Here is a 12,051-nt window from a genome sequence, read left to right as displayed (position 1 = left end):
TTGAATTTGATGGCTGCAACATGTTTCAAAAAAGCTGGCACAAGTGGCAAAGAAGACTGAGAAAGTTCAGGAATGCTCCACCAAACACTTATCTGGAACATCCCACAGGTGAACATGCTAATTGGGAACAGGTGGGTGCCATGATTGGGTATAAAAGCAGCTTCCATGAAATGCTCAGTCATTCACAAACAAGGATGACGCGAGGGTCATCACTTTGTGATTAAATGCTTGATCAAATTGTCGAACAGTTTAGGAACAACATTCCTCAACGAGCTATTGCAAGGACTTTAGGGATTTCACCATCTACGGTCCATAATATCATCAAAAGGTTCAGAGAATCACTGCATGTAAGCAATGATATTACGGACCTTAGATCCCCCAGGCGGTACTGCATCTAAAAGCGACATTTCAGTGTGTAAAGGATATCACCACATGGGCTCAGGAACACTTAAAATAAATAAAAAAACACTGTCAGTAACTACAGTTGATCGCTACATCTGTAAGTGCAAGTTAAAACTCTACTATGCAAAGCGAAAGCCGTTCATCAACAACACCCAGAAACGCAGCCGGCTTCGCTGGGCCCAAGCTCATCTAAGATGGACTGATGCAAAGTGGAAAAGTGTTCTGTGGTCTGACGAGTCCACATTTCAAATAGTTTTTGGAAACTGTGTACGTTGTGTCTTCCGGAACAAAGCGGAAAAGAACCATACGGAATGTTCTTTGCGCAAAGCCAGCATCTGTGATGGTATGGGGGTGTATTAATGCCCGAGGCATGGGTAACTTACACATTTGTAAAGGCACCATTAATGCTGAAAGGTACATACAGGTTTTGGAGCAACATATGTTGCCATCCAAGCAACGTTATCATGGACACCCCTGCTTATTTCAGCAAGACAATGCCAAGCCACGTGTTACAACAGCGTGGCTTCATAGTAAAAGAATGCGAATACTAGACTGGCCTGCCTGTCGTCCAGACCTGTCTCCCATTGAAAATGTGTGGCACAATATGTCGCCTAAAATACCACAACGAAGACCGCGGACTGTTGAACAACTTAAGCTGTACATCAAGCAAGAATGGGTAAGATTTCCACCTGAAAAGCTTCAAAAATTGGTCCCCTCAGTTCCCAAATGTTTACTGAGTGTTGTTAAAAGGAAAGGCCATGTAACACAGTGGTAAAAATGCCCCTGTGCCAACTGTTTTGCAATGTGTTGCTGCCATTAAATTCTACGTTAATGATTATTTGCTAAAAAAAAATTATGTTTCTCAGTTCCAACATATCTTGTCTTTGCAGTCTATTCAATTGAATATAAGTTGAAAAGGATTTGCAAATCATTGTCCATCCAACTTCACTGGTTTTGGGTTTTGTAATATTTAGGTATTTTTCTCACTTGATGCATATTTGCTGCATTGTGAGCCCCTTCATACTTGCCGTATCAGAATGCATGAAAAAAGAAAACGTGTTATTGTCTTACATAGGGATTGTGATTGATCGGCCCAATCCCCCATTAAAATACACACTGTATTGAAACCCATTTTTTTTCAGGCTTTACCGGGCCAGAATTGGTCACCCAGCTTAGAGTTAGACACCTGTGAACTAGATTAACCATCTCTGGCCGTGAAGTGAACACTAGTAAGGTTGTAAATACTGTATAGAGTTGGCTAACCCATGTGGTTCCTGTGGATGTGAACACAAGTGGTAAGTCTTCACACATTTGCAGACTTAAAACTGACCTATAAAGTGGTAGAGTGGCCGTGCCAGCAATCGCAGGGTTGCTGGTTACTGGGGTTCAATCCCCACTTTCTACCATCCTAGTCACGTCCGTTGTGTCCTTGGGCAAGACACTTCACCCTTGCTCCTGATGGCTGCTGGTTAGCGCCTGGCATGGCAGCTCCCGCCATCAGTGTGTGAATGTGTGTGTGAATGGGTGAATATGGAAATACTGTCAAAGTGCTTTGAGTACCTTGAAGGTAGAAAAGCGCTATACAAGTATAACCCATTTATCATTTATTTATTTATCATCCATCCATCCATCCATTTTCTACTGCTTGTCCCTTTGTATATAATTGTGTGCTTTTTTTCTTTTTCTCTGTCTTTCTTTTCTTTTAAATTGTAATTTTACTGCCTTTTTTTAACATCATGGCCAGGGGACTACAGATGAAAACTAGCCTTCTGGCTAATTCTGGCTTTCTTTTAACCACGTGTAGTCGTGTGTTTTATGAAATTGCATTGTCCCCTTTGAAATAAACTAATCTAATCCAATCTAATTACTGTAGTGACTAAATAACAGTGACTGAAAGAAACATAGTGATTCGTTTGGATGAATGTTGTATGTATTTATGTAAACTCTGTTGATATATTTGTAATGCTTTAAACACCAAAGTATCTTTAGATGGTAAAAATAAATAAAAATACACACTGTGGCAACAACAAAAATAACAACCAAAAAGTCCTCCTTCAAACACTGGAGGTCACCTCTTAGATTTCATGGCTGCATTGGCTCAGTTTAAATATAGGCAGCATCATGCAACACCACTGTGGGCACCACTGACAAACGCGGGAAGCCGAATCCGAATTGATTGAGGAGGACTCCGTCCAATCAGAGGCCTCGCTCCGGCTGCAGTCGTGCTCCGACTGACCAATTGCAGCGCGCTCGCCGCCGTGTGGGCGGGGCCAAGCACAACGCGTGGTAGTTGTGTGTCGAGAGCAACACAACCCAGACGCTGCCCACTAAAAGGGAAAAAACACCATTCCACCGAAGGTAAGAAGACTTTAATGTTTGTTTTTTTATCCTACATTTTGCGGCTAACGACACGTTAACCACGGTAAATAGTAAGTGTTATTGTGTAAGCATGGAAAATGGCTAAATTGGGGATTATTGTGTCGTGTTTGACATCCGCTTCTACAATGTCGCCAGGCGGAGCGTTAACGGAAGCCGGAGGTGGTGTTCGCATTTCGCCGTGATAGGAACCGGCCGGCCGAGCACTGTGTGTGCGTGTCTAAATGTGTGTGAGTGTCTAAATGTGTGTGTGTTGCCGCCGGGGGGGGGGGGCTTGTGTTGTGAGCCGCGATATGACTCGACGAGGCGGAGGCAGCTCCAGGAGGTGTGCGTCCATCCTCCGCTTGCCAAAAGCGAGGCAGCCGCAGTCCGACTGCTGCATGCGGCGAGCAGAGTGCGGCACAGGCCGGGTGACTTCACGGACGTCACCTTGACAACGCAACACGCTTTGTCCCTCACAAAGACCGACGAGCCTCAAGGGAATAAGTGATAAGATGTGCAATCATGTGCATTGATTCCTTTTTTTGTTGCTATGTTTAAAAAAAAAAAAAAAACTTGCACTCGCACTGCAGAAATGTCCATCAAGACAGTCAGAAAGTAAAAAAAAATGTCATGCATTTTCAAGTCATCCTTCACAGGAAATGCAAATTATCTTTTGTGGTTTGGACTTGCTGGAAGCCGTCTTCAGTCACTTCTAGCTGCAGTTTACAGAGAATCTATACCGTATTGCGGCCAAGGTTGTTTTTTTCACGGCAGTGGTTTTCAACCTTTTTTGAGCCATGGCGTAGAAAAAATCCAAAAGCACACCACCAGCAGAAATCATTAAAAAAAAGGAAACTCAGTTGACAATAAAAAGTCGTCGTCGCAGTTGTTGGATATGACTTTAAACCAGACCTGAGCAATTTAAGGCCCGTTAACCTTTTCAATCTGGCCCGCCGGACATTCCCAAATAATTTTTTTTAGATCTTTAAGGTGGAAAGTGTAGCTGCCATTATGATGTGCAGTGATGTTTTCAAATGACCGTAAGTCTTGAACTATACAAAGTATTTCAATGGTTGGAATCTGCGCTTTTGCATGATATACTAGTCACTATGGTAATCTAATTAGTTACTATGGTAATCTAAGTCACAGCAGCTCAGACAAGGCACCAAGCAATGTGGGTGGGGAGCGTTTCCACAGAGTGTTTCCAGAGCGGCCAGCCTGAAATGCGGATGTCAGGGACAGACGCGTATGGAGATTTTTACAACAAAGTTCTAAAGCTTAGTGATGTATCAGATTGTAGGTGGGTTTTTTTTACCCTTCATGTTCATATTTCGCTGTGTTTGTTGCATTTTGTTTGTGTTTCGCTTGATTGTAAAATATGTCGATCGAGAGGGGGTGTGACGTTCATATGTTGTCAATATTCAGTGTTTTATCGTTCATAGTTAATTATTGTAAATCCCACATTCTTTATTTTCATGTACATTCTGGGTGTCTCATTCAGTATAAAAATTAAAAATTGCATTCCGTTTTGTAAGGCGGTCTGTCAAAGTTTTTAGCATTCAGACATTATTGTGAGGTTTTGTATTAATGATCCTAAAAATAGATATACCGGCCCCCAGACAATTTTTTTTTCTCTAAATTTGGCCCCCGAGTCAAAATAATGGCCCTGGCCTGCTTTAAAGCATAACCAAACATAACATAATCAAAGTAGGTGTACTGTCACGACCTGTCACATCACGCCGTGGCTTATTTTGAGTTGTTTGCTGTTTTCCTGTGTGTAGTGTTTTAGTTCTTGTCTTTGGTGGCTTTTTCTCTCTTTTTGGTAATTTCCTGTAGCAGTTTCATGTCTTCCTTTGAGCAATATTTCCCGCATCTACTTTGTTTTAGCAACCAAGAATATTTCAGTTGTTTTTATCCTTCTTTGTGGGGACATTGTTGATTGTCATGTCATGTTCAGACGTACCTTTTGGACGCCATCTTTGCTCCACAGTAAGTCTTTGCTGTCGTCCAGCATTCTGGTTTAGTTTACTTTGTAGCCAGTTCAGTTTTAGTTTCGTTCTGCATAGCCTTCTCTAAGCTTCAATGCCTTTTCATAGGTGCACTAGCCTTTTATTTTTGGTTTAAGCATTGGACACCTCTTTACCTGCACACTGCCTCTCGCTGTTTCCGATATCTACAAAGCAATTAGCTACCGGCTGTCACCTACTGATATGGAAGAGTATCACACGGTTACTCTGCCGAGCTCTAGACAGCACCAACACTCAACATTTACACATAATTAGTGGACTATAATTACTGGCTTGCAAAAAATATTTTTAACCCAAATAGTTGAAATCAGATAATCTACCACGGCACACGAGACAATCTCACGGCACACTAGTGTGCCGCGGCACAGTGGTTGAAATACACTGTTTTACGCAACTGCATGCAGACATAGGCGCCGATCCCGTGGGTGGTTCGGGGCCCGAGCACCCACATGGGATTGATGGCAACTTTCAATCTTTAAAATAATTTTTGAAAAATCAATCTTATTTACGATTTACACAACGTGCCATCTTCACTGATTTTGGGGTTTGTACATGAGATCAAGTGATGTTGTGAGTTTGGTAAGCCCTTTGACGCCATGTCCACTCAAAGACGGACACTTTGGAAACACATACTTACCGTTTAAGCTTCCTGTCCACACGCAAACTTACTTTCTTTCTTTTGTACTTGCAAACACTGGCTAAGGTGAAGAGTGAAGAGTTCCAAAAATATGACTTTTTTTTATAATTTTATTGACTGAGACCTTTTCGGGTCCCCAGGACCTTTATTGTTCACAAAAAATAATGTTTATTGTATTGGTTTTGAAAATTAAAAATATCAAAATGGCCTCATTTTTCAGTGTGCGGCCCTCAGTGGAAAAAGCTTGGACACTACTGGTTTAGTATATCAAAATAAACATAACAGAGGTGTAATGCAACCAAGTCACTTTTTGCTCCGTTTCCATGCTTCTGATTGGGCTACATGGGCATGACAACAGGTGTATGCGTTTGAGTGCAGACATCGACAGTTTTGAAACTACACTTGTATGCGTTTTTGAAACTACACTATATTGCCAAAAGTATTTGGCCACCTGCCTTGGCTCACATATGAACTTGAATTGCCATCCCATTCCTAACCCATAGGGTTCAATATGATGTCGGTCCACCTTTTGCAGCTATTGTAGCTTCAACTCTTCTGGGAAGGCCAAAATGTCAAAACTGTTTTGGTATCCTGGAGCATTCAAAATTCCTTTCACTGGAACTAAGGGGCCAAGCCCAACTCCTAAAAAACAACTCCATACCATAATTCCTGCTCCACCAAATGTCACACTCTACACAATGCAGTCCGAAATGTAGCGTTCTCCTGGCAACGTCCAAACCCAGAGTCGTCCATTAGATTGTCAGATAGAAAAGAGTGATTCATCACTCCAGAGAAGGTGTCTCCACTGCTCTAGAGTCCAGTGGCGACGCGCTTTACACCACTGCATTACACGCGTTGCATTGGACTTGGTGATGTATGGCTTAGATGCAGCTGCTCGGCCATGGAAACCCATTCCATGAAGCTCTCTGCGTACTGTATGTGGGCTAATTGGAAGGTCACATGAATTTGGAGCTCTGTAGCAACTGACTGTGCAGAAAGTCTTTGCACTATGCGCTTCAGCATCCGCTGACCCCTGTCTGTCAGTTTACGTGGCCTACCACTTAGTGGCTGAGTTGCTGTTGTTCCCAAACTCTTCCATGTTCTTATAATAAAGCCGACAGTTGACTTTGGAATATTTAGGAGCGAGGAAATTTCACCACTGGATTTGTTGCACAGGTAGCATGACAGTTCCACGCTGGAAATCACTGAGAGCGGCCCATTCTTTCACAAATGTTTGTAGAAACAGTCACCATGCCTAATTGCTTGATTGTATACACTTGTGGCCGGGCCAAGTGATTAGTACCCCCGATTCTGATCATTTGGATGGGTGGCCAAATACTTTTGGCAATATAGTGTATCTGGGTTCTTCTGTACATGGCCTGAGGCACTGTGTGATGAACGGCTATATGAATAAACATTGATTGATAATTGACCAGCTAAACAGCTTTCAAAAATAACCGTGTTTGTTTTTTGATGTACAGCTCGGTCTTGTCTGAGAGCAACTGTAGTTTTCAGTTCAGGATATTTCTGGCATGTTAACATTTTGCACTGTTGCACACACATGTTAGACTTATTCTGCTTGAGCGGCTATACAGTAAAGGGCTGCAGGCGTGTCTCCCTATTTCTAGATGGGTGGGGGTGTTGGTGTGGGGAGGGGGCTTTGCAAAAGTCACTGTGACTGAGTCATTGGTTAAGCTAATGATGCAATTTGAGCAGCACTTCGTGTTTCCTGATTAGATCACCTACTTTCGTAGGCCTGGAGATGAAGAAGCGCTGGCTCGGTCGCTCGCTGGATGGCTCTGTTTGATCCAGCGGATACATTTCAAAGGTGATTGGCAATTTACAAGCCAATGGGATGTTATCTAATATTGATATTTTTGTCATCTTCAGCAAATTATTGTGCTGACATTTTAGTTCTATATTGTTGGCGGAAGGTTCATGAACTCAACATTTCTAAGCCAAAACATCAAGTGGACAAATTTGTGATGTCACCCACTGGCTAATCCCAGTTAATTAGTGTTTCCCTCAAGTCTGCAGTCTGTCTATGGCGGTGAGTTGCAAAGGGTAGTTGATGTCATCATCTAATATCAATCATTTGCAATTACATAAGCTTCAGTGTTGGTTTATGCACAGGTTGGTTTGTCACAGAAAATGGGCGACATCATGCTCAAGCAGATACTGCTGAGGAAGTAGGGCCGGATCAGATTTACCCTCAGAAGCCAGCGCCCAGCATCAACACCCAAGTCTTGACTTGGAACCCGCAGTGATAAAGGAGTACTTTTAATTTTTCATTTTCAAAACCAAAATCACTTAATATTATTTACTGCTCACTCGTGTTACCATAGTTATTGTGCAGAAATATGGGGAAACGACTACAAATGTGCGCTTCATTCACTAATGGCGTTACAAAAAAGATCAATTAGAATAATACATAATGTTGGATATAAATAAAGTTGATTTGATTTGATTTGATACAGAACATAACAACCCCTTTATTTATTGAATCACAAATATGGAAATTCAACAATTTGGTGCATTTGTAAACAGCTAAAATTATTCACAAAGCAAACTATAACTTGCTCCCCAAGAAATTGCAACAATTCTTCTCAACTAAAGAGGAGAAATATAACCTGAGAGGAAAATCTAATTTTAAACATTTGTATGCTCGTACAACACTTAAAACTAGGGATGTCCGATAATGGCTTTTTGCCGATATCCAATATTCCGATATTGTCCAACTCTTGAATTACCGATACCGATATCAACCGATACCGATATCAATCGATATGTGCAGTCGTGGAATTAACACATTATTATGCCTAATTTAGACAACCAGGTATGGTGAAGATAAGGTACCGGTACTTAAAAAATAATAATAATAAAATAAGATAAATAAATTAAAAATATTTTCTTGAATAAAAAAGAAAGTAAAACAATATAAAAACAGTTGCATAGAAACTAGTAATTAATGAAAATTAGTAAAATTAACTGTTAAAGGTTAGTACTATTAGTGGACCAGCAGCACGCACAATCATGTGTGCTTACGGACTGTATCCCTTGCAGACTGTATTGATATATATTGATATATAATGTAGGAACCAGAATATTAATAACAGAAAGAAACAACCCCTTTGTGTGAATGAGTGTAAATGGGGGAGGGAGGTTTTTTGGGTTGGTGCACTAATTGTAAGTGTATCTTGTGTTTTTTATGTTGATTTAAAAAAAAACAAACCCAAAAAACCAATACCGATAATAAAAAAACCGATACCGATCATTTCCGATATTACATTTTAACGCATTTATCGGCCGATAATATCGGCAGGCCGATATCGGACATCTCTACTTAAAACCTTTAGCATATCAGTATGTGGAATTAAATAATGGAATGGATTAACCAAATAAATCAAACAAAGCACCAATATGATTCAGTTTAAGAGACTGTTCAAACTACAGGTTTTCACAAAGTACACAGAACAAAAATTATGATGAATATCTTGAACCCTTTTTTTAAATTTGTGTTTTATTTTTATATATATATTTTTTTTTTATTGAGACAAAGACTATTTATGTATTTAATATTTGTTTACTTACTATGGTATATCATTTGTTATTTATTTGTTCACTGCTATGTTACAGAGAACAAGGAAATAGGATAAAATTGCTATGGTATGAAAAGGGGTAGGATTAAATAAGATCAGCTTCTTCCTACTCCTTTTCGGACGTGCTGTAATGAAACAAATGGAAACGTAGTGAATTACATTGTATTGTATGCATGTTCGAAATAAACTGAAACTGAACTGAACTAAACTGAATACAATATACATTAATTCTAGTGAACATTTAAGGACCTGTGAACCCAAAAAGGTTTTAGTCAATAAAATGATAAAAATAAGTAATATTTTTGCAACTCTTCACCTTGGCCAGTGTTTGCAAAAGTCTGTTTTGAAGGGAAAAAAATTAGTGTTTGCGTGTGGACAAGAGGCTTAAACGCAAGGCTTCGCTACAGCTGAAGGCGAGACACTGAGGCACAGTTAAAGAAACATGTGACCAACTGGACAGAAATGCCCCAGAACAGAGTGCGATGGGGCTGGGTTATATGGCTGAAATAGTATATATCGATATATTTTCACTTAAACTCTATATTCGATTTATATCTCGATATATTTTCCGGTGAAAGTATACATATAAATATATGAATTTTTGAGCGAGATTCACTGAATTGAAGTGAATGACAACTGTACTGTAAACAGCCAGTGGCACTTTTATTAACCCAGTTAGTCAAGATGGGTATTAACAGCACAGAAAATAAACTGTTTAAGTAGCACAAAATTATATAACATAAATAAAATAGAAAAATATTATTTCTATGTAAAATAAATAACATAGTTGTGCAAATAATACAAAATATATCAAACTCAGATAAAAAAATAAAATTGCAGGCAGGCACTTTTTAATTCCCAGTCGACAATGTGATGGACTGTCACACACGTACGGTTCTGGTCAGCGCCAAGTAAGTGACTTGACTTAATTGTGCGGCTATGACCTTCCTCACTTCGGCATACATTTTTGGCAGCATTTCTCGTGCGAAATATGCTTGGCAACTAGAGAACAGTTTTGATTTGGGCTTACATGGTAAACAACTCAAATGAATGTTTTATCCAGACACATACATTTGTCCAAATGTGGCCAAGTAGACACATTGTGGGTTTCCTGGACGTGGTCTACATCGCTAAAAGAAAAATCTAAAGAAGAGAATCCCTCTGCCATCTTCCACTAGTTTTTTTAATATATAAATCGCCCGCTTGGATATTTCCTCTTCTCTTCTACGACTCTCTCGTCGTCATTTGGGATTTCTGTTGTGATTTCCCTTCCTGGTTCCATGACCCGCCCTATCTTGCCTCTGATTGGCCTGTCCTTAATGTTTTGCTCTAATCTTAACCAATCGTGACTCGTCATAGTAAACAACCAACCAATCATGGATGTTCTTGTACGTGCAAGCACGTCTTGGAAGGAGGAAGGGGAGGGGTTTAGTAGCCCATGAGAGGGAGTGGGAAGCAGGGGAGAACAAGGAACACAACAAATAAGCGGCGTTCGGCCATTTTAACGTGAAATAAATTATATCGATATTTTCTTAATTCATATCTTGTTTTAAAATATATCGATACATCTTACAAACTCGATATATCGCCCAGCCCTAATGGTAAGTGGTCGTTAACGGAGCAAAGTGCAGAGGTTGATAGATATTTCAGTCTGCTTCATTGATCGCCATTATCTTAAAATTAGCGCGCTTGTGTGTGAGGAAAAGAAAAGCTCTCACTCGTCATTAAATGACACCTGTTTGATTTATGTATACATCTCTAGTCTTTGAATATGAGACAATTTGTCTTTTTGAGTCTTTTTTTCTAGAAAAAAAAGTGTTATATTCAGATCAATATAGTAATACAGGCTGCTGTGCCTCTGGCAAACTAAAATTTGCGATGTCATTGGTGCTTGTCCTTTTTTCATGTAACCAAATCTTACTGCATAATGATCTTGCAGAATAAAGGGTACCACATTTCATGACATTGAACAAGTGTCAAGTATAGCAAAGATGAACAAGGATTATGGTGACAATGAAACTACCCTAGAAAGTAGCCAAGGACTCCTGTTTCCGATCATCTTTCTGTGTGCTGTGTCATGGAGATACAGCTAACCATTCTGCTATTTTTGGAATACACCTTGTCTCCAAATGTGCATTAACAGGAATTGCTTTCCATAATAGAAAACAGATCACACAAATGCTATTATGCCCATTATTGTTCCATACAACAAGAACAACTTTGGATATTTTACCATTACCCAATCAGTATTATGTCCTGCTTATTACTTGGGATTGGTGAATACAAAATAATGTGCTGCCTTATATAAACTCAGAGCCGCAACTTTAATTTTGAGTTGATCTAAATTGTAATGTTGTTTGACTATTTATTATACAGAGAAATGAATCAACATACAGTATTTGTTTGGACAGCCTTAACATGCATCTACTTAAACCACCCACTTGTTTTTCTAATTGTACAAAATGTACTTACAGACCATTCTCTTTGTGAGCGCCTCTTCTTTACACACAAACACGCAAGGCTCTTAGTGATAATGGCAGAGAGAACTGATGCTCAAATGCGTGCTAATATCACACTTGAGTTTATGCTGACGCAGCTTGTTTCCATTAGAGGACATGTTTTTTATGCAAGGCCAAGCACTGAGGACAATGTGTGGACACAGGACTTTAGAAGCTTATCGTACAAAAAGTAATGTACTGTACTCACAGGTGCATTGATGGTCAATGTGCTGGATCTTTGTGTAGGATTTCATGATACATTCTTGTGGAAAAGTACATTTAAAAACGTAATTAAACGATATGAAGAACTAATGCAACAGTTAAATGTTGACGCTGCAATTGCTCGACACCTACTGCGACCCAGCATCCGTTCAAGAGCCCACCTTCCTGCTCAGCCACCTGTTCAGTCAGTCACCTGGTAAACAGAACAGTCTGCTCTTAAAAAATCAATTACTAAACCCTCTATTTGCATCACGACAGTTTGTGCTTACCATGAATTGATTAACGTGGACCCCGACTTAAACAAGTTG

The 12,051-nt window shown here is 39.9% G+C and overlaps 1 protein-coding gene across 2 annotated transcripts in view; it reads left to right on the top strand.

The window, feature by feature from the left end:
- Nucleotides 1-2,566: 2,566 nt before the first annotated feature.
- kcnab2a (potassium voltage-gated channel subfamily A regulatory beta subunit 2a) overlaps nucleotides 2,567-12,051 on the top strand; it is a 216,074-nt gene continuing 206,589 nt past the window's right edge. Inside the window, exon 1 of one of the 2 annotated variants that reach the window (XM_061938796.2) lies at nucleotides 2,567-2,760. The gene's annotated coding sequence lies outside the window, so the exon portion shown is untranslated. The remainder of the gene's footprint in view (nucleotides 2,761-12,051) is intronic. The other variant, XM_061938819.2, reaches the window with a different exon arrangement.

Source organism: Nerophis lumbriciformis, linkage group LG03, assembly GCF_033978685.3.
Source record: "Nerophis lumbriciformis linkage group LG03, RoL_Nlum_v2.1, whole genome shotgun sequence".
Classification (NCBI taxonomy): Eukaryota; Metazoa; Chordata; class Actinopteri; order Syngnathiformes; family Syngnathidae; genus Nerophis; species Nerophis lumbriciformis.
This window is presented reverse-complemented; position numbering and strand designations above follow the sequence as displayed.